The sequence below is a fragment of the Thermobia domestica genome, chromosome 3 (assembly GCF_964235325.1).
Source record: "Thermobia domestica chromosome 3, izTheDome1.hap1.1, whole genome shotgun sequence".
Taxonomy (NCBI): domain Eukaryota; kingdom Metazoa; phylum Arthropoda; class Insecta; order Zygentoma; family Lepismatidae; genus Thermobia; species Thermobia domestica.
In genome coordinates this window covers 351,846,205-351,869,747 of record NC_137456.1, presented here as the reverse complement: position 1 = coordinate 351,869,747, position 23,543 = coordinate 351,846,205, and the positions used below count along the sequence as shown (strand labels likewise).

The following is a 23,543-nucleotide window of genomic DNA, read 5'->3' as shown; positions in this document are numbered from 1 at the left end:
CAAATTCCGAATGAATTGTATACCGTGACTTCTGTAAATAACTTACAAAAAAAATTGCCCAGCTTTCAACTGAGGAAAAACTTACAAGTAAGGCTCAGACAAAACAAGCAAAGGGCAATTCAGGAGAGTGTTCGAAAACAAACGGTTTAAATTTACAGGACATCTTATGGTAGTAATGTTGTATGCACTAGATACATTTCCACAATTAATTTTAAATTTTCCTAGATAAATTATGAATAAAGCGTGTTCAATGTACATTTTTTATAACATTAATCTCTGCTACGAACTCTCTTCAGTCTACACTGAAGAGGAATTCGGATCACTGTCAGGGACTGAGTTTGCAAGAATGAATTCTTCACAATAATTTAGGAATAATATTTAGTGAATCTACAAATCTTCTCAAATTAATATTAACTGTACCTATGACGTCAGTAAAAGAAGAAAAGTTTTTTTCACATCAAAAAGAATTGACACTTTCAAGAAATGTTCCAAGAAAGGTTATCACCATTGGTTATGCTTTCCTTCGAAAAAAACCTGACAATCAGAATATTAGAGTTCAACCAGCATGTATTAGGCAGATTTGTTCCAATTAGAGAAAGAAGAATGAACTTAATAATTAAATAAGGTGATTAATCGGATTAAATGTTCTGCATTTTTTATTTTTTAAAAACAGAGTTTTATTTAATTTAACATGTCACATAGCATTTGCATCTAAAGTTATGCTGATTGGTAAATGAGTCTAATTTATATCTTCTGTCTCCGATCGTTCGTACTGCAACACCCGAAACCACAATCCACCGGCCGCCACTGGCTAATCCTATGGACTACAAATGACGATCAGATAGACTCTCAGGTAGAACTTAAGAAATACCAATAATTCCCAATAATATGAGCCTGGCAACATAGATTCCAGCGACACTTGTTAAAGAAATTTTCAATTTCGCGGCAACACTAATCCATTTCGTGGCAGGATGTTTTCACTGCTGAAAGAGATTTTGTCGCTATCCTTAACGGCATTAAACGAAGACAAGAACAACAAGAAGAAAAGACAAGAACCGAGTTTGAAAGACCTCGGAAGACTATATCTTTTTCAATTATTTTAATATCGTTTTACTCGAGATTTCTTCATAGTTGGTTACTAAAATACTAACATATCCTCATTTTATTGTCCTAACAAACCAATATGGGTACGTTGTCGGTAAAATAGTTGAGATTGATCGAGCCTCTTGTGGGTTACCACAATATTTCATCTCACGCCCCCCCTCCCATTACAAAATTCTGGCTAAACGAACCAAAATATTTTACCAGTAAAATAGTTTAAAATGACCCAGCAGTAGATTGGTGGTACTTGGGCTTGTGTTTAGACCTACTGCGCATGCGCAAACTATTCCGGTTCCTGTTCCATTTCCGGTTTCTGTTCCGATTCCTGCTCCGATTCATGTTCCGTCCCCAGTTCCGACTTCTGTTCCAGCTCCTGTTCCGGTTCCCCAGGAACAGACTACGCACCGCAAGGAGTAGCCTCTTACGATTTTGGACACCACTAGACCACGCATGCGCAAAACATTACACACTACAGCATGACTATTAACATAGCGGAATGACCATGACACCGCTGGTGGTATTTTTTCAACCATTATAAAATCAGGGGTGTAGTCGTTCTCTTTTAATGATGTGAAAAAAAGACTATGGCAAAATAGTAGAGCAGAAATTAAGAAAATAACAACAGCCTTCAACAATATAGAATAAGTCTGGTTAGTCACATACAAACGATTTACGGAGAACTTAATCCCGCTCCAGTAGGCAACACACACACACTTGATTGCTCATGCGCAGTAAAATTAAATTTCCAATTTATTAGACATTACACGCATGCGCAGAAAAATTACAGTTCAAACTACCACTTCCGTTTCCGATTAAACACACCACCACCAGCAGCAGACCACAGACTACAAAGGTAAAAACATAGGACTGTGAACACAGATTCCAACTCCTATTGAACATAGTAGAGCAGTGGTTCGCCCCCCTTTGCGCGTGTTTGCGCGCACAAAGTATTCACACTGTTCCAGTATTCAAACTGTTCCAGTTGCACTGCCAGTTCCGGTTCCGGAGCACACTAAGCAACGAGTACCCTTTTACGACTGTGGCCAATTGTAGCGATTGCACAAGCTGTTCCGCTTCCTGTTCCGACTCAAGTTCCAGTACCAGTACCGGTTTCGGAGCAGACTACGCAATGAGTAGGCTGTTACGACCTTTTTTTGAACCGTTATAAAATACTCTGACCTATTTTTCATTCCCTAAATAACATAGGGGAAAGTCGTCTGGTATCGGACAGCGGGTGATATCGGACAAAAGCAGTTTTCGTTATTTCCTGCTTAAGGCGGCACATGTCAAGCATACAGTGAGTTGATCAAAATGAACTAGCCAAGCCCACGCCATAGTGGATTTGTTCGATGAACGGTGTATCTCATTCTTCAAAGTTTTTGTATTTTTACGAGGTGCACGGAGATAGATTTGTGTGCCTGCAACTTGTCACAAAGTAAATGTATTGATATATTATTGCAATCATAGTATTTATTAGGATGTGTATATATTATAATTTAGGCGTATAATTGCCTTCGTGTTGTTACAAGCCGGTAGATAGCCATTCATAACTTGCAAGTCTTTCGGCTGGTATCGGACAAAAGGGAATCAGGTGGTATCGGACACAACACTGGTAAGTAAACTTGACGTTTTTAATCGTTTCTGGCTTTTTCAGAAAACCATGGGGAAAATACTTGGCAATTGCGATGAAGAAAGTATAAAGTTGGTCATTTACAAACTTATTTCCAAAGAAGTACGTGTGGCCAGTGCTAGATATGGTGTTCCTTAGAGTACATTAGGAGATCGTGTCGAAAACTGTCGGAAGGGAAAGAAGTAACAGCTAAGCCTCACTGCTCGTATAACAAAGGCACATCTAGTAGAACATGACCAAGAAGAAATACTATACAATCATGTAAAGGCTTTGTATAGTTAACTAGCCTAACGCCACTAAGAATACCAGAATTTTTTAAAACTAGTTTACAAACTTGCTGAAAAACATTATAATCTGCTGGGAGTCTTTTGATGATTGGATACAGTGCAATATGTGTAAAGACTTGGTCCAATGTGACTTGAACAATGTGAAAATTTTGAAGGTAGACTGATTTATCATTGTGATTTGTGTCAGAATAAAAAAATAACATCTCTTAATGAGACTAAGAATTTTAAGATCTATTTTTTACTCTTATTTTAGGCTGTATTTCAAAGCGCAATAAAACTCTATTTTGAGTGTAAGAACTCTTGTAAGTAAACAGCTAATATTTGCAATTAGTTCTGTTATTGAATTACCTCAAAAGACCAATTATCTATAGTTTTATGTTTGTCCGATACCACCCTCCACTTTTTAAGAATGCTAATTTGTATTACCTTTGATTTTTTACAAAAATATATATTAATAGTTTTTACCTGTCAAATCACCTTTAACACGTTGTGTGTAAGATACCAAGGTATCATTTTGTGCATTAAATAATTTGATATAGCTATTTTTCAGAATGACAAACTGAAAAAAGCTATGGTGTCCGATACCAGACGACCTTCCCCTAGCACACACACTTGTTTACGGATGCGTAGTTCCAATTTAGTAGAAATTACAGTTCCAGACCCCCACTTCCGGTTCCGATCGAACACAGCACAGCAGCAGCAGACCACAGAATACAAATTCAACAACATAGGACTATGAGCACATATTCCAACCGCTATTGAACATAGTAGAGCAATGGTTCGCTCCCGCTTACGTGTGGTTTCCTTTCCAGCTCTCTCTCTCTCTCTCTCTCTCACACACACACACACACACACCTACACCTGGTTTACGGAGCATTTTGTGGCGCATGAGTAAGCTGTTGCGGTTCCTGCTCCAGTTCCGGTTCCTGCTCCCACTCAAGTTCCAGTATCAGAACCGGCTCCCCCGGAGCAAACTAGGGAACGAGTAGGGTATTACGACCCCTTTTCACGAACCATTATTAAAGACGCCTATTTTTCATTCACACACACACACACACAGACATGGTTTACGGAGCATTTTGTGGCCTATGAGCAAACTGTTCCGACTCAAGTTGGAGTACTTCCCGGCGGGAGCTCATGTGGTTCGGATTCCACGTTAATCAGGAGGTCCACGTCTCATATAGCCTCGCTGCTGAAAGGGATGCTAAACTAAAATCAACTCAACTCAAGTTGGAGTACAAGTTCCGATTCCGAATACACAACACAGGAGAAGCTGCACCCGACTACGAACATAGCAGACTTTTTAAGATTACGCAAGAAAGGCTACGGCAGAACAGCAAAAGACTACGCAACACATATTCTAGAAAGGCTATGACCACATGCAGAAATGAAGAAGAGGCGCCTGAATAACATAGGAAGTACATTCGTTTTACTCGTTCACTCTTCTACGACGAAAACAGTGAAGCCGAGATTAAAACACACAGAGACACAAACACAAACTCATGGTCCACGGAGCCCTTGGTAGCGCATGCTCAATAAAATTACAGTTCCAATTTAGTAGAAATAACAGGCATGTGCAAAAGCATTACAATTCCGATTCGATAACACACAGAAGCAGCACGATTGGTAACGGTGTTTTTGCTGCCTGTTGTGACTATGACGTATAGTGTAGATCATGGTGAAAAGACTGCAAGGTGGTTGCATGCGCCTGTCGCCTGGAGCGCTGTCGTGGCTGTGACGTCATCTGGTTTGCAAGAGACAACGAAGCGGCGCGGCTTTAAGTGACCACAAGTGGATTTTTTTTTTTTTACTTTGTACTGATAAATGATATCGAATGCCTAACTGTGCAGTGTACGGCTGTAGTAATTATTGCAGAAAAACTAAGGGAACTAATATAAAGTACTTTAGATTTCCTCAAAAAGATGGGGAATATCTCCAAAAATGGATTTTAGGTTGCAGGCGACAGAACAAAATAAACCTAAAATGTGGTAAGTTTTACATAAAAGTAATAAATAAATGCAATGTTAAATGAAATTATAAAAAAGCGATTACATTATGTAGTTTCTTTGTAGTATTAATAGTATGTAATAGTAGTATATAGGGCTACAGTAGCTTATGTTGATTCTGCATACAAAAATCCAATAGTACGATTTAAAAAGATGAGCTTTGAGGCAATACCCGGATTCGAAATTATGAGGGAGGGGAACCGACAGAGGTGATCATTTCTATCATCATTTTCTTTTACATAAGATATTGAGACAAAATTTTCCCCACAGAGGCAGGCATGGGCTCCAGAAGAGAAAATAAAATGAAATCTTTGAGTTTTACGTCCCACGCATATATCGGTTAGACTAAAGGAGACGGTGATTGTGAGAAATGAATGAAAATGGTGGAATGAAAGAGGAGGGAAACGGGAGAACCCCGAGAAAACCCACAAGCACGCTGTTTGTCCACCACAAAGTCCACACGGCGCAAGTTGGGATTGAACCAGGTACCCCAAGCACCGGAGGTGAACGCTCTACCACTGAGCCACCGCGCCTCCCTCGAGAAGAGAAGCACGATGATCTGGAAGGCTTACCTCCCTCGAGTTCGCATATGGAGAGCATTGAACGCGTTAAAGAAGTTCAGATCCCATTTCCTTCTGGAGGTCTGCATTCCCTGTAGCCTCCGTGCTGAAACGGTTGCACTTCAAATTAAGTAACGAATGGAAGGTTCATAATAACGATTAAAGGTTACAAAGATATATAACAATGTATTAGATCAAGAGAATAAAATATCCACCTACCATGTCAGGGCAACATTGTCGGGACATTTTTACACTCAGATTTTGAAGTTTTTGTTCATTTCAATCATAACTTTGGATAATTATATATACATATTTAGGGGCCCCCTCCACAATTACAAAATTAAGAATGACTGCAGTAAATTTTAAAATATGGGAGATTCTCAACCAATCAAGGAAGTGGTTAGTTGCAGAAAGCTCGCATCTGGTGCAAGGGGTACTGGTCCGCTTCTCGGTCAAGTGAGTTTGTGGTGGATAACATCGTGTCCGTGAGTTTCTCCCGCATTCTCATTCCACTAAATTTCACATAATCGTTCACTAGCATTTATCTTTTGTCTCCTTTAGTTCAAGGGACAGAAAAGAGGAAACTTGTCGAGAAAATTATGTAATTTTATGGTTTATATGTTTTCTAGTCTAGCTGTAATACCCCTACATCGTCTTCACCTACTCCTAGTAGGCCTACTTTGTTTCTTGCTTGAAATAGTAATGTTAATGCAATTTCTTTGTTTGAGGTGCTTTTATTTCTATACATATTTATTTCTATATATTTTAGAACACAATAGTATATGTAATGTTCTAAGTAACTAATAACTAACTCTATGGCCTATGGAACCCGGAGGTTGAATGCCGCGTTCACAAAAGCTCTCCACTGACTTCTATCCTTAGCTAACTGCATCCAGTTTCTACTTTGTATTCCAATCTCTGCGAGATCCATCTTAATATTGTCCTCCTATCTGCGCCTAGGTCTTCCTAATGGTCGTTTTCCGATTGGTCTTCCAGTCAAGATTTTGAAAGCGTTTCTACTTTCTTCCATCCTAGCTACATGACCCGCCCACCCAAACCTCCTAGACTTGACGACCCTAACAATGTTGGGTAAACCATATAAATTATGTAGTTCTTCGTTATGAAGTTTCCGCCATTCCCCATTCCCGTTCCTCTTGGGTCCGAATATTCATCTCAGGATCTTGTTCTTAAATACTTTCAGTCTATGTTCTTCCCTCAGAGTAAGTGACCATGTTTCGCAACCATACAGAACAATAGGCATGATTATCGTTTTGTATATTTTAAGCTTCAAATTCCTCGACAGAATTTGCGACGACAAGAGATTTTGAACCGAATAGTAACACGAATTCCCTGCTTTGAGTCGACATTTAATTTCTTTGTGAATACGATTTTCCTCTGTTAATATTGATCCTAGATATTTGAAGCTATCCACTTTATCAAAAGTATTATTTAACCCATTAAGGCCCAAATTTTGTTTTTAAATAAAACTCATCTGGTAGACGTGTTTCAGTGCTTTTAGTAAGAAAAAAGGAATAAGATTTTATCAAACCTTTTTATTCATTAAAACTTCCAATTTATGTACGATCCTCAAATGGGGATCATGGGACATGCCGTGAATATATTTTGTTAGCATAGATATTTTTGTTGAAAACAATATTCATACATTTTCTCAGTTAGCTCTGCAATTGTAAACAAACCTGTATGTAAAAATACATTTATGTAAACGTACCTAAACAATAAAATATGCAGCTACCTGAAAAATACAAGATAGATAAAATGATGACATATAGTTTTAATTTGAATGTCTTTACCTTTCCTAGATTTCAAACTGCAGATGGATTTACTCTACTTTGTGATGCACATCAAAGCACTCCATTTGCAAACCAACATTGCACTTGTTTCCTCACATTGATTTTACACACCGCATACTTTCGTTGCTTGCCTTCGTTTGTCCTTTCCAAAGAATGCGCAAATGGATTTCTCCTCTTTGCATGCGCTATATCTCTACCGAATTTTGTCTTTCTTGCAGTTGGCCGTCCTAGGTTTCTAGGGTCTGAACACGATTTAAAAAGATAAATATCTTACAGCTATCTCCCTACGAAACTGAAGAAGGGAAATCTTATTTGATATGCAGTAAATTTTATGAGCGTTCACAATAGCATTTGTGTAAAGAGGAAAGTACCATTTTTCCCCTCTGGTTCTAATTCTATATTTCTGTACCTCCCAGTCCAGTTTGTCAACTCCCCCTTGTACTTAGTGTAATTATGAATCATCAAGGGTTGGGCTACTGCGTCTTGTTTTTCGGAACGAGAATATCTTCGTACGTTGCCTGTCGGAAGCACAGTTTCGTGGTTACTTAGCACTCTCACGCACCGATTATCATTCCAAACAACAGCAAGAACCCCATTGTAATCATAGGATCCTCTTTTTTTTTTTTTTTTTTTTTTTTTTTTTTTTTTTTGAAAACTGTTTATCTTGTTTGAGTGGACAGTTATTCATTCTGTTTGATCGCACAGTTCCTGTTGCGCGTACTCCACAATCTTTGAGCTGTTTCAAGAGTTTATGACTAGTAAAAAATTGTCAAAATACAAGCGATGAGCCATAGAATCTTCTATTACCGATAGCATCTGATGAACAACTGTTTCTCCAAGTCTCATGTTTTGAGAGTAATCTACGCCTTTGCCTTCATAAACACTCATCTGGAAACAATATCCGGTCTCGGAACACGAAACAACCCACTGCTTGAAACCGAACCTAACCGACTTACCTCTGATAAATTGCTTTAGAAAGTGATGGCCATAATACCGAACCATCTGTTCGTTAACGCATAACTTCTCAGAGAAAATACCAAATTTCATAAAAGCCTTGTTTAACATATCTTGAAAAATTTGTCCCTCTCACTAGGTGGAATAGCAGGGAGATCTTCGTTGTCATTAAAATGAATGTACTTTTTAATATCCATAAACCGGTTCCTGCTCATGCACTTTCTAACAATACCTACATTCATATCATCATCTTCGCACCAATATTACCGTTGTTGGGGAGAATGTGATATCCACTAAAAATAAGAATACCAAAAAATTAACGAACTGTCAGATGACAAAGAAAAATCGTGGTCATTACTCTGAAATGCGTACTTTATACTTTCTTGAACAATATACTCTAAGACTTCATCGCTAAAAAAATAGTTCAAACAATTCCACGGGAGTTTTCCCTTGTACACAAGATATGAGCTTCTCACGATTAGTATTCCAAATATTGGTCTGTTTAGGCAAAGAAGAATATTCACCATACTTCTTCAACCAGCGACTTTTATACGAACTTGTTTTTGCTTCTTGTGAGGAACTTCTGGACCGTTTGAAACACTTTCAGTTTCGTCACTACTAAACTGAGTGCCGCCCGAGGTATGAATCTCAACAAAACCAGGTACCTCGCGCGGAGCTGTATCAACTAATTCTTCATCGTCACCCTCCTCAATATCAAAAAGTGAGTCTACATTATCAGGAGGTAATTCGCAAGTGTCAATTGGAGAATCGCCCTCTAAATCTTCATTTTCGAAGGAACCAGGATCAAGAAGCAAGTCTTCTACTTCTTTGTGTGTCAAATACTTTCGACTCATTTTCTGAAAGTGTTCACAAGGAAATTAATAAAAACTAAAACACACTAGTCTATTCTGATAACTGATTTGGCGTCGAAAACACTAACAAAAGCACGAAAATAACGTCCATACTTCAAACATTAGCTTACAATCACTGTCTATCCCTCCAAATGAAACAAATCTGGGAAGTGCTGCCACCTACAACACAACTTATCTGGTGCTGCCATCTGTAATGCAATTGTCTGTCAATCTACCGTATCTTCAGTGGTGCAAACTCACAATAAAATTCAAGGAAATACTGCTCTTTCCTAAAATTTACAAATAGGATAAAAACAACACGCTATGAGCCATGATCCCCATGATTCTGATGAAACTTACGTGGGAGCAACCTCTTTTTTAAAAAACTGTCCAAGCATAACGAAAATATACTTTTGTGCATTTCTGTTTACGAAAACCATGAATTCTCCCTTGAGATATTCTCAAAATTTATATGGGATCATCAGTAAACAATTGTCTTTTAAGCAAAATAATAAATAATAGTAAATCAAAACCGATCAATGTGTTACGAAAATATACTTGAGCATACATAAATTCATAATAATGAAATGCATTAACGACGCACTATGTTATAGATGATTCAGGCCTATACATACTCGAGTGTGTTACTTCATATCTTTAAAAAAGAAAGAGACAGAAAGAAAAGAAAGGAAAAGCAGAAAATGTAGTGAGCTATATTGGCTTGTTCAAGCTTCAAAGGTGTTTAATATGAACTGATATTGCTGTTTCTTTTGCTATTGTAAATATCTTCTTTTGAATTCAGTTAGCTTAAGCATTGATTACATTACGTTCATATAATTATTGTTTGTGCTAAAATTTTTACTTCGTTGAAAATAACTATAAATAGAAGAGAACTTTGCGAGCAAGCGCTTGTCAAAAGTACATCTGACTAGTTGGCCACGTCTGCAACCAAGATGACGTCATGCGCCAGAGCGACAAGAATGTAGCACTGCATTGCAACCACCTTGTAGTCTTTCCACCATGGTGTAGATATTAACTTATAGTTTATGGAGAGCACGGTCTTTTATAACAATTATAATCGATTTAGATAAAACTCTGTATATACAGCTTTCCGAAGTAAACCAATTTGCATAAAATTCAGTATATAGAGCTTTTCGAACATGCTGATTACAAATACCATATTTATTTTTGCGTAGGTCTTTTCGTTTATGTGAGATATGCCCTTTTTATGACAATTTTAGCCGATTTAGCTGAAACTCGGTATATAAGGGTTTTCGAACATGCTGATTAACAATATCATGTTTATTTTTACGTAGGTCTTATAGTTTATGTGGGATACGCCCTTTCTATGACAATTTTACCCGATTTAGTTGAAGCTCGGTATATAAGGGTTTTCGAACATGCTGATTACGAATACCATGTTTATTTTTACACAGGTCTTGTAGTTTATGTGAGATACACCCTTTCTCTCACAATTTTACCCCATTTAGATCAAAACTTGGTATATTGGGGTTTTCGAACATGCTGATTAAGAATACCGTATTTACTTTTACCTATGCCTTACTATTTATGGGTGATACACGCTTTTATGACAATTTTATTTTTGTAACTTTTTACGACCACTTTTATCATTCTCTGAATAACATACAATGGCTATGGCAACATGATAGAGCATAGATTAAAAATAACAGCTGCGGTAGTCCAGTGGTTCGCCCTCACCTCGCAAGTCGCCTTATTTAGCCTATTCGACATATTTGTGAGACGTAAAACTCGAAAATTGCATTTCGGCTCATACACACAGATACACATGGTGCACGGAGCCCTTGGTTAGTGATGGGCAGTGGGAATATTCCCGGTGGAGAGGAACTTTAAAAATGGGAATATTCCCGGTTTTTCCCTGGCCTATAAATTCCCGGGAAGGAATTTATTTCCATTTCTTTACTTTATCTTCCAAATTATAAGAACCATATGATTAATCACTTTATTTCAATATGTTATCATTTACTACTAGGTTTTAAAGAATTTGGAGGTTAAAAAAATTAAAATTATTTGACGGTGCTTTATATAACTAATAATATGATTTTTTAAGTTCCATTTCCATTTTCACTAAAAAGTAGGGTAATTGTTTAGTATTGGAGGCCAAAACTAGCAAAAAGTAGGATGATTTACGGAAGAAATGAGTTGATAGTGATGTTCAAGTAGTCAAGAAAGTATCGAACATATCTTTTTTAAGGCAGTAGGGGATTTATGCAGAACGGAAAGGTAAGTGGAAGTGATTTATGTGAGAAAAGAAAGTGAATTTTTGGTAACGAAGATAGAAAACAACGTGCCATGCGGGGCTCTAATCCGCCTTCATTCGCTAACGCTCGCTCTGCAATGCTGTCTGAATTTAATGTTGGTAACGTACGAGGATCATTCAATAAGTAAAGAAAGTCTATATTTTTAACACTAATCTTTTTTTTTTTTTTGTTTCAGGGGTGTTAGCTGGCAACCTTGGGATATGCTCTGATCTGCTGTTTCGTAATTTTATGTCAACATAATTTCAAAAAATAACAATTCATCATGGCAAGTCCTCTAGAAGATTGCACCTTAGAAGAACAGCGCTCAGTCATTAGGTTTTTAGTCGCAGAAGGTGTAAAACCAAGTGAATTTTTTTCTCGAATGTTGAGACAGTACGGTAACAGTTGTATGAACCGTGCGAATGTTTACAAGTGGGTTGATCGATTTAAAAGTAGCCGAACAAGTGTAGGTGATGAACCCCGATGTGGACGTCCAGTGGAAGTTTCTGGTTCTTCGTTGGAATCGAGGATTGACGGACTTATTCGTGATAACAGAAGAATTACTGTTGAAATGATAGCTGAGGAAGTTCAAGTAAGTGTTGGAACTGTTCACAATGTCATTAGGAACATTTTAAAGTACAGAAAAACGTGTGCCAGATGGGTTCCCAGACAGCTTACTGACGCTCATAAAGAATCAAGGCTTTCCATTTGTCAAGCCTTAACGCATCGAAGTTTGATTGAAGGAGACGCTTTTTTTTTTTTTTTTGAAAGAATAGTTACTTGCGACGAGGCCTGGATCCATTACTACGACCCTGAGACCAAAAGGCAGAGTATGGAGTGAAAACACACTAGCTCTCCATTTCGCAAAAAATTCAAGGTTAAACCTTCCGCTGGTAAAATGCTGCTGACCATCTTTTGGGACTCACAGGGTCCAATCTATTGCGATTTTCTTGAAGATCAGCGAACTATCAATAGCCTATACTATTCTGAGATGCTAGAACACAAAGTTAAACCAGCTATCAGGAGCAAACGCCGTGGACTCTTGTCAAAAGGAGTCATTCTTCAGCACGATAACGCCCGCCCTCATACAGCCCAGCTGACCCGAGATAAGCTTCAAGAATTGGGAGGTCTTACCTCATCCTGCCTACAGCCCAGACCTCGCCCCATCTGATTTTTACCTGTTTGGACCACTCAAAGACGCCCTACGTGGAAAAAGATTTGCTAACAATGAGGAAGTTAAGGCAGCGGTGCAAAGGTGGCTTCGGGGTAAATCGAAAAATTTCTTCGCCAAGGGAATTAGGAAGCTGCAAGAAAGATGGGACAAATGCATAACTGTAAAGGGGGATTATATTGAAAAATAGCCTTAGTTTTGAAAGATTGAAATAAATCTTTATTGAGCTATAGCAATTTGTCTCTTATTGAATGCCCCTCGTAATTTAACGTATGAAACCATAAAACAACCGCATCGGAATAGAATATCGCAAAAAAAAAAAAAAGGTAGGTGCAAAAGCTGGCCCCCAATGCTAAAGAACAGCCAAAATTAGCAAATTACAAATTTACAATTGATGAAAAGGAACCAGTTTGTAAAGTAATTTAGAATCATGTAGAAATAGAGATGAAGTACTATTAATAAACCCTGAACCCTGAAGTACTATTAGTAATAGATATTGGTCTGTTTCCTCTCTCTGACTCGAATTTCTGAAGAGGTACTCGGACTTCTTTTACATATGAATTAACGTATGGAATGTCGAGAAATAGGTAGAATGAAAGGTCGTGTATGGCAATGTTATGTGCTAAAATATAAAGATAAGTAAGTATCTTGCAAATTTTGTGAACATAAATATGTATACGCAAATGTTGATAAATTGGTGACACATGTATCTTCTAGCATTTACCCAATCTAACTGGTTTATAACATTTATAAATTTAATGTGTTTATAATATCATTAATAGAGTCAAATTGAGCAAATCCTTTTACATATAAATTTAAACTATTACTATATAATTTTTTCACACATATTTAATTGGTAGAACATATTGTAAATAAATATACATTTATGCGTACTCTCTAAATATAATATTTAAAGTGTTAATAAAGTAACATAGTAACGTTCAGAATATATAGATTTTAAAGAATTCTCTGTGGACAACAGTAATAATATGCCGTGATATATATGGGGGACCGCGGTGGCTCTGTGGTAGAGCGTTCAGCTCTGGTGCTTGGGGTCCCGGGTTCGATGCCAGCCCCCGCCAAGTGAACCTTGTGGTGGACAAACACCGTGTGCGTGGATTTCCTCGAGGTTCTCCCGTTTCCTCCCACTTTCTTCATTCCGCCATTTCATTCATTACTCATCATCACCGTCTCCTTTAGCCTAACCGGCATAATCGTGGGACGTAAGACTCAGATTTCATTTTATGCTGTGATATAAAAATTAATTCAACTTTGAAATCATAATATAGGGATATAATGCCATTTTCTTTCTGATTGTGCACAAATTCCCGGATAAATTCCCATTTTGGGAATCTTCCCGGGAATATTCCCAGGGAATATTCCCGAAAATATCTTCCCGGGAATTTACCCATCACTACCCTTGGTAGTGTATGCTCAACACAATTACAATTCCAATTTCGGTTCCAATTTAGTAGAAGTTACAGTTATGCACAGAAAAAGTAGAGTTCCGATTCCAATTACACACAACAGCAGACCACCAAGATTGAAGAACGAGTATAACATTGGCGACGGGGGTTTTGTGACTTTATAAAAGACTATGACCTATTTTTATTCCCTAAGTAACATACAACATTTACCCGTATTGGTGTGGAAAAAAGACTACAGTGCCAGTGCCAGTTCCGGTTCCAATTACAAATGAGCAGACGGTGAACATATTTTGAAGTATTTTCTGTTCAGAAGTTGGTAACACACGCGTACCTGGAACTTCTATAACTGCCGGGACCAACGCAATAAACAATTGTCTTTTATTATCTGCAGTAAACTTTTATAATGACAGCGAATTTTAAACGTGTGTCCATCCAAATATAATTCCTGTACATTTAAGTCCTGTTCCGGTTCCTCCGATGAGGTTCACCTTGCCAATGCTACCTGTAAGGCTAATTCTGACTCTGCAATTGTCATTGAAATTTTGAAATCCTATTTTGACCTCCAGCTAACCGCTTTTGCAAATCACCTAAATATATCAAATGGTTTCCCATTTTGACCTCGAGCTCACCATTTTTCTATATAATCTATCTGCCGACCTAGTATTAAAACTAAACTTAAATTTTAAATATGTAGAACGGTTCACAAAATATACGAACTTCGAGTTATATTCAAACAAATATTTGACCTCAAGTTTACCATTGGAACATTGATATGTCACCTATGATATAAAAACTGATTCCCATCAGCATCGACGACCTTCTGTTAGCGTTCTGGAAGGCCATGAATTCCATCGCGAAGAAAGTATTTGAACTGGCGTTTCCAAGGAATGGGACACGTGCAATGTCCGGGGAGTATGGCAGATGCTATTTTGTTTCCACGTGTGGGTTAACTTTGCTTCGTAACAGGAGGACTGGCTCTAGAATGTTGTATTAATGCTAGAAAATACGGTGATAGGAAAACCAGGGAGGGTTCTATTGAAAGAGGCTTTGAATCCGCCCTGTATTTCGTCCGAGACGCTGAAGTAGTTCCAAATACGATAGTCTTAAACTGCAGAATGAGGGTATGATCCGCGCAGTACCTCAAAAACTATGCATAAGAGTCATATCATCTTGTTGAGCGCTACGAAATTGATTAAATCAAAATTATGAGTGTCCTCTGTCCACGTGCAGAATACAAATTACAGTTCTCCTGTTGTAGCAGAAATCCTGGAAAAAGTTTGTGGCCACGGGTATGGTAAATATGAATTGCAAAAATATGCTATAGCCTTATATAGCTACATGTAAGGAGTAAAATGGTTGTTTTTTTTTGCTATGTTACATAGGTGTTCAAAGGTGTAAAGAAAATAATTCTCTTTTATTAGCTCTGCAATGTTACATACGGTATAAAAAGTGTGCTAGTAGCTTTTAGTAATAGTCTGTCATAATTTTTATTATGTTAAATGTGTTCACCGTCTGGTCATGTGTAATTGGAACCGGAACTGGCACTGTAACCGAAATTGGAGCTGCACATACGTCTCAAAGTGATCCGTAAACCATGTGTGTCTGTGTGCGTGACCCAGTGAGATAAAGTTTTAAGCCCCACGATTATGTCGAATAAGCTAAATAGACGGTTTATCCACCACACGCGAGGTGAGAGCGAACCACCGAGCCACCGCATCCTTTATTTTTAATTTCTGCTCTACCATGTTGCTATAGACTTTTTCACACCAATACGGGTAAATGTTGCATGATATTTAGAGAATGATTAAAGTGGTCGTAAAAGGTTAAAAAATAAAATATTCATAAAAGCATGTATCACCCATAAACAGTATGGCCTAGGTAAAAGTAAATGATATTCGTATTTAACATGTTCGAAAACCATTATATACCGAGTTTCATCCAAAATTTATTCTTTTGATTATCTGAATAGCACAAAAAGGTATAAAATGCTGAGTTAGTTAAAATTATCCTTCTTCGCCTTTTCAGGTCAGTAGAAATTTATTCCTTTGTTTACTTGATTGTATTCTTTTTCTTTTTGGTACAAAACTATATACTCCATGCAAATTTATTTCTTTGTTTATTTGAGTATTACAAAATTATATAAGATTCTGAGTTAGTTAAAATGGTCCTTTGTTTTTTCTTCTTGTTGCAAAATTGAAAACCTCACTCGAAAGTTATCCGATCGTTTGTTTAAATAATACAAAAATGGAATAACATGCTGAGCCAGTTAAAATGGTCTTTCTTCACTTTTCCTGGTTAGTACAAATTTATTCCTTTGTTTATTTGTTTATCTTTTTTCTGGTTGGTACGAAACTAAATAGATCACAGAAATTTAACCCTTTGTTTAAATATTACAAAAGTATAAAATTCTAAGCCAGTTAAAAATGGTCCTTCCTCGGTTTCTTCTCGTTGGCACAAAAGGAAATAGGACACCCGTATTTGTTTATTCATTTCTTTAAATGGCACAATAAGGTATAAAATGCCGAAATAGTTAAAATAGTTCTTCTTTGCTTTTCTTCTGATGCTTACAAAAATAAAATAGACTACTCAAATTATCCTGTTTTTTAATGGTACAAAAAAGTATAAAATGCTGAGTTAATTAAAATGAACCTTCTCCTTTGCTGGTAAGGAAAAATTTATTCCTTCGTTTATATGAATAATACAAAAGCTATAATAACCCTTCACTTTTTATAGTTGGTACATAAGGAAATAGTCCATTCAAATTTTATTCATTCTTCACTTTTTTCTGGTTCGTACAAAACTAAATACTCCATCCAAATTTATTTCTTCGTTTATTTGAGTATTACAAAATGATATAAAATTCAGAGTTAGTTAAAAATGGTCTTTCTTCGCTTTTTTCTTCTTGCTACAAAATTGAAAAGCTCACTCAAAAGTTATCCCTTCGTTTGTTTAACTAGTACAAAATGGTATTGAACTTCTGAGCCAGTTAAAATGGTTCTTTCTGGTTAGTACAAATTTATTCCTTTCTTTATTTAAGTAGTACAAAATTGTATAAAATACTCAGCTAGTTAAAATGGACGGTCATTTTTTCTCTTTGGTATAAAAGTAGGACACCTAAAATTTTGCGTTCATTTATTTGAGCAGTACAAAAGTTATATATAAATTCTGAGTTCTTTTCGCTTTTTCTGGTTAGTGCAAATTTATCCGTTTGTTTATTTAAATACTACAAAATGGTTTAAAATACTCAGCTAGTTAAAATGGCATTTCTCGTTTGTACAAAATTGAATAGGTCACTCAAATTTACCCCTTTGTTTGTTTAAATAGTACCACATGGTCTAGTTAAAAATGGCATTTCTCGTTGGTACAAAATTGAATAGAACAATCAAATATATTCCTCCATTTATTTAAATAGTACAAGAAGACATAAAATTCTCAGCTAGTTAAAATGGACCTTCGCCTTTTTTAGGTTAGCACAAAAAGGTACATAAATTCTGAGCTAGTTAAAATGGAATTTCTCGTTGCTAGAAAATTCAATAGGTCACTCAAATGTATCCTTTCGTTTGATTAAATACTACAAGATGATATAAAATTCTCAGCTAGTTAAACTGGCATATCTTTGCTTTCTTTCTCGTTAGTACAAAAATAAATACCCCATCCAAATTCATTTTTTTGTTCATTTGAATAATCCAAAAAAGGTACAAAAAATTCTGAGCTAGTTAAAATTGCGTTTCTTTGATTTTTTCGTTAATACAAAAGTAAATAAGCCACTCAAAGTTAATCCTCCTAACTTTTTTCTGGTTGGTACAAAAAAATGAATAGGACACACAAATTCCTCCGTCGCACCGTTTACGAGTTATTCGAGTTTAAGTATTTGACCTTTGACCTTGATAGTAAGTACTTTTGGTAAATATAGTAGTTGATAACCTGTTACTAAATGTGGAAACAGCACCTCAATATGTGGCTTTGTTTAAGGGTTATTCGTGTTTAAATATTTGACCTTTGACCTCGATGGCCAGTACTTTTTAACATGTAGCAGTTGATGACCTGTTACTAAATGTGGAAACAACACCTCAATACGTTGCTCCGTTTACGAATTATTCGAATTTAAGTATTTGACCTTTAAGCTCGATGGTCAGTACATTCGGGACATGTAGTATCTGATGACCTAATATTAAATATGGAAACAGCACCTCAATACGTTTCTCCGTTTACGAGTTATTCGAATTTAAACCTTTGACGTCGATGGTCAGTGCTTTTGGGATATGTAGTAGTTGATGACCTATCACTAAATGTGGAAACAGCGCCTCAATACGTTGCACCGCTTACGAGTTATTCGGATTTGAACCTTTGACCTCGATGGTCAGTACTTTTGGGATATGTAGTAGTTGATGACCTATTACTACATGTGGATACAGCACCTCAATATGTTTCTTCGTTTACGAGTTATTCGGGTTTAAGTATTTGACCTTTGACCACGATGGTCAGTACTTTTGGGACATTCAGTACAGAGGTTGATAAAAGGGAACGGATGCACCCCCTTATTACATAGGAGTGCTGTTAAAATATGCGTTCGTAGTCTCTGCGCAATTTCTACTATGTTAAAATAGGGGTGAAAACATAAGCAATCTCTTATTAGCTCTGCTATGTTACATAGTTGGTATGTTCGTAGTCTTATGTTAAAATAGGGGTTGAAAAATAAGCCATATTCTTTTATTAACTCTGTTATGTTACATAGTCTTATGTAATATGTGCTTAGTTAAACAGGCTGTTGGAAGATGCGTTCATTGTCATTTATCGATCTGATATGTTACATAGTATTATGTATCTTCTGCTATGTTAAAATAGGGGTTGGAAAATAATCCAAACTCTTTTATTACCTCTGCTATGTTACATAGTCTTATGTAATATGTGCTATGTTAAACAGGCGGTTGGAAGATGTGTTCATTTTCTTTTATCGATCTCCCATGTTCGTAGTTTCTGTGCGATTTCTGCTATGTTATAATAGGGGTTGAAAAAAGTGCTCATAAAAGAGAACGAATACAACCTTAAAATGGACTCATAAAAGGGAACGATTACACCATCTTATTATGTTGCTAGTCTTTGCTATGTTACATAGTCTTATGTAATTTCTGCTATGTTAAAATTGGGGTTGAAAAAAGTGCTCATAAAAGAGAACAATACACCCCCCAAAAAGTAATCATAAAAGGGAACGAACATACCACTAAAAAGTTCTCATAAAATGGGACGAGTTTCGGGGTGTTCGATTTTCCATAGTTGGACGGTACGTGGGTCATGGCGTATCGTGCGAGAGTGGACTATCGGGTACTTCGGATCAGACAGGGCATGATTCGAGCAAGTATGTTACAGATCGGTAAATTTTCCACTATTTAAGACCTACGTAAAAATAAATATGGTATTCGTAATCAGCATGTTCGAAAACCCCTATATAACGAGTTTAATCTAAAACGGCTAAAATTGTCGTAAGAAGGATATATCCCACATAAACTATAACACCTACGTAAAGCAAATATGATATTCGTAATCAGTATATACGAAAACCCCTATAGACCAAGTTTACTCTAAATCGGCTAAAATTGTCATAAAAGGGGTGTCTTCCCCCCATAAACTAAAAGATCTATGTAAATATAAATATGATATTCATAATCACCATATTCGAAAACCCATATATACCGAATTTAATCTAAATCGGCTAAAATAGTCATAAAAAGAGCGTATCCACCATAAACTATAAAGGGGCGCGGTGGCTCAGTGGTAGAGCGTTCACCTCTGGTGCTTGGGGTCCCGGGTTAGATCCCAGCCTCCGCCAAGTGAACTTTCTGGTGGACAAACACCGTGCTCGTGGGTTGTCTCAGGGTTCTCCCGTTTCCTCCCACTTTCTTCATTCCACAATTTCACTCATCTCTCATCATCACCGTCTCCTTTAGCCTAACCGGCATAACCGTGGGACGTAAAACTTAAGATTTCATTTCATTTTTCATTTTCATAAACTATAAGACCTACGTAAAAGTAAATATTTGGTCTAGGAATTAATTCGTGCGGTTGGTACGCACACATTGAAGCTGTAGTACAAACACAAAATACATAAATACCTTAAGAAAAATATTGTCCATCGCTAGCCACCACTTTCGCCCATCTGTCAGGCAATGTACGGATTCCGTGGCGAAAGAAGTCCTCATCCTTGGAAGCGATCCAGTCAGAGACCCATGTTTCGATATCTTCTGAAGAAGTAAACCGCTGTCCAATCAAATCGTTGTTCATGCAATCGAACAAGTAGTAGTCCGAAGGAGCAACGTCTGGTGAATACGGTGGGTGGGGTAAAACTTCCCATCCGACATTTTCTAAATAGGTTTTGACCGGTTTTGCGACATGTGGGCGAGCGTTATCATGTTGAACAATAAGTTTATCATGTCTGTTTTCCCATTCTGGTCGTGTTCTGGCCAGAGCTTGCTTCAAACGCATTAATTGTCGTCGATAACGTTCTCCATTCATAGTTTCACCCGGTTGCAGCAGCTCATAGTACACCACACCTTTCATATCCCACCATATCCACAGCATAACCTTTGCACAGTGAATATCTCGTTTTGGTTGTGATGGACCTGGTTCACCTGGTTTCACCCAGGCCTTTTTTCGTTTAGGGTTCTCGTAATGGATCCACTTCTCATCACCCGTAATAATTCGATGCAGAAACCCCTTTCTGCTCTGTCGTTGAAGCAGCAATTCGCAAATGGTTTTTCGTCTTTCAACGTCTCTGTCTTTCAATTCATGTGGAACCCAATGTGACATCTTTTGAATCATTCCCATGGCTTTCAAGCGTTTGGAGACTGTTGTTTGATCAACGCCTAATGCTGCTGCAAGTTGTTCCTGCGTTTGACACGAATCCTGCTCGAGCAATGCTGTCAATTCTTCGTCTTGAAATTTTTTGGCTGTCCAGCTCGCTCTTGGTCTGCCAAGCCGAAATCACCACTTCTAAACCGTGTAAACCACTTCTGACACGTTCGCTCAGCTAGAGCATGGTCACCATACACTTCCACCAAAATACGATGACTTTCAGTCGCACTTTTCTGCATGTTAAAGTAATGCAACAGGACACCGCGCAAAAACACTTTATCAGGCACAAATTGCGCCATGTTCACTTAACTACAAACTGGTGTTGTTGACGCTTTAATCCACTGCCCTATACTACGAACGATACGCAATGACAGGGGTTTGCAACACATGTGTGGATACACGGAACTGTGGGACGCTCCGTTCGTTGCGCCATCTCTTGTCCACCCGCACGAATTAATTCCTAGACCAAATATGACATTCGTAACCAGAATATTCGAACACCTCTATATGCCGAGTTTAATCTAAATCGGTTAAAATTGTCATAGAAAAGGCGTATCCCACATAAACTATAAGATCTACGTAAAAATAGATATGAAATTCGTAATCAGCATATTTGAAAAACCCTATGTACCGAGTTTAATCTAAATCGGGTAAAATTGTAAAAAACTATATATCCCACATAAACTAAAAGACCTAGGTAACTATAGATATGAGATTCCTAATCAACATATTCGAGAAACATTATATGCAGAGTTTAGTCTAAATCGATTAAAATTGTCATAAAAAGGGTGTATCCCACATAAGATAAAAGACCTAGGTAAATATAAATATGATATTCGTAATCAGCATATTGCGAAACCCCTATATGCCGAGTTTAGTCTAAATCGGTTAAAATTCTCATAAAAAGGATGTATCCCTCATAAACTAAAAGACCTGTGTAAATATAAATATGATATTCGTAATCAGCCTATTCGAAAACCCCCATATCCCGAGTTTAGTCTAAATCGGTTAAAATTGTTATAAAAAGGGTGTATCCAACCTAAACTAAAGACCTAGGTAAATATAAATATAATAGTTGTAATCAGCATATTCGGAAACCCCATATAGCGAGTTTAATCTAAATCGGTTAAAATTGTCAAAAAAAAGGGTGTATCCCACATAAGGTAAAACACCTAGGTAAATATAAATATGATATTGGTAATCAGCCTATTCGAGAACTCCTATATAGCGACTTTAATCTAAATCGGTTAAAATTGTCATAAAAGGGTGTATTCCATGTAAACTAAAAGACCTAGGTAAAAATAAATATAATATTCGTAATCAGCCTATTCGAAAACCACTATGTACCGAGTTTCATCCAAATCGGCTAAAATTGTCATAAAATGGATGTATCCCACAAAAACTATAAGACCTACGTAAAAGTAAATATGGTATTCATAATCAGCATATTCGAGAACCCCTATATACCGAGTTTAATCTAAGTTGGCTAAAATTGTCATAAAAATTGTGTATCCCACATAAACTAAAAGACATGGGTAAATATAAATATGATAGTTGTAATCAGCATATTCGGAAACCCCATGTAGCGAGTTTAATCTAAATCGGTTAAAATTGTCGTAAAAAGGGTGTATCCCACGTAAACTAAAAGACCCAGGTAAAAATAATTATGGTATTCGTAATCAGCATGTTCGAAAATCTCTATATACTGAATTTTATGCATTATTTCGGAAAGCTGTATATACAAAGCTTTATCCAAATCTGTTGAAATGGTTATAAAGGCAACACCCCCCCCCCCCGTAAACTATAAGTTAATATTTACACTATACGTCATAGTCACAACAGGCAGCAAAAACACCGTTACCAATCGTGCTGCTTCTGTGTTATCGAATCGGAATTGTAATGCTTTTGCACATGCCTATTATTTCTACTAAATTGGAACTGTAATTTTATTGGGCATGCGCTACCAAGGGCTCCGTGAACCATGAGTTTGTGTTTGTGTCTCTGTGTGTTTTAATTTCGGCTTCACTGTTTTCGTCGAAGAAGAGTGAACGAGTAAAACGAATGTACTTTCTATGTTATTCAGGCGCCACTTCTTCATTTCTGCACGTAGTCATAGCCTTTCTAGAATATGTGTTGCGTAGTCTTTTGCTGTTGTGCCGTAGCCTTTCTTGCGTAATCTTAAAAAGTCTGCTATGTTCATAGTCGGGTGCAGCTCCTCCTGTGTTGTGTATTCGGAATCGGAACTTGTACTCCAACTTGAGTCGGAACAGTTTGCTCATAGGCCACAAAATGCTCCTTTAAACTGTGTCTCTGTGTGTGAATAAAAAAATAGACGTCTTTAATAATGGTTCAAGAAACGGGGTCGTAACAACCTACTCGTTGCGTAGTCTGCTCTGCGGGAACCGGAAGAGGAAGTGGAACATGAGTCGGAACAAGGGACAGAACAGAAATCGGAACAGTAATCGGAACAGGAACCGGAATAGTTTCACTTGCGCAGTAGATCAAAAAACAAGCCCAAGTGCCACCAATCTACTGCTGGGTCATTCTAAACTATTTTACTGGTAAAATATTTTGGTTCATTTAGCCAGGATTTTGTAATGTTCATTTAGCCAGGAGA

General features: G+C 37.2%; 1 protein-coding gene across 3 annotated transcripts in view; it reads left to right on the top strand.

Annotated features, from left to right (window-relative positions):
- LOC145681306 (uncharacterized protein C11orf42-like) overlaps window positions 1-23,543 on the top strand; it is a 130,239-nt gene that overhangs the window by 6,160 nt on the left and 100,536 nt on the right. The window lies entirely within an intron of this gene.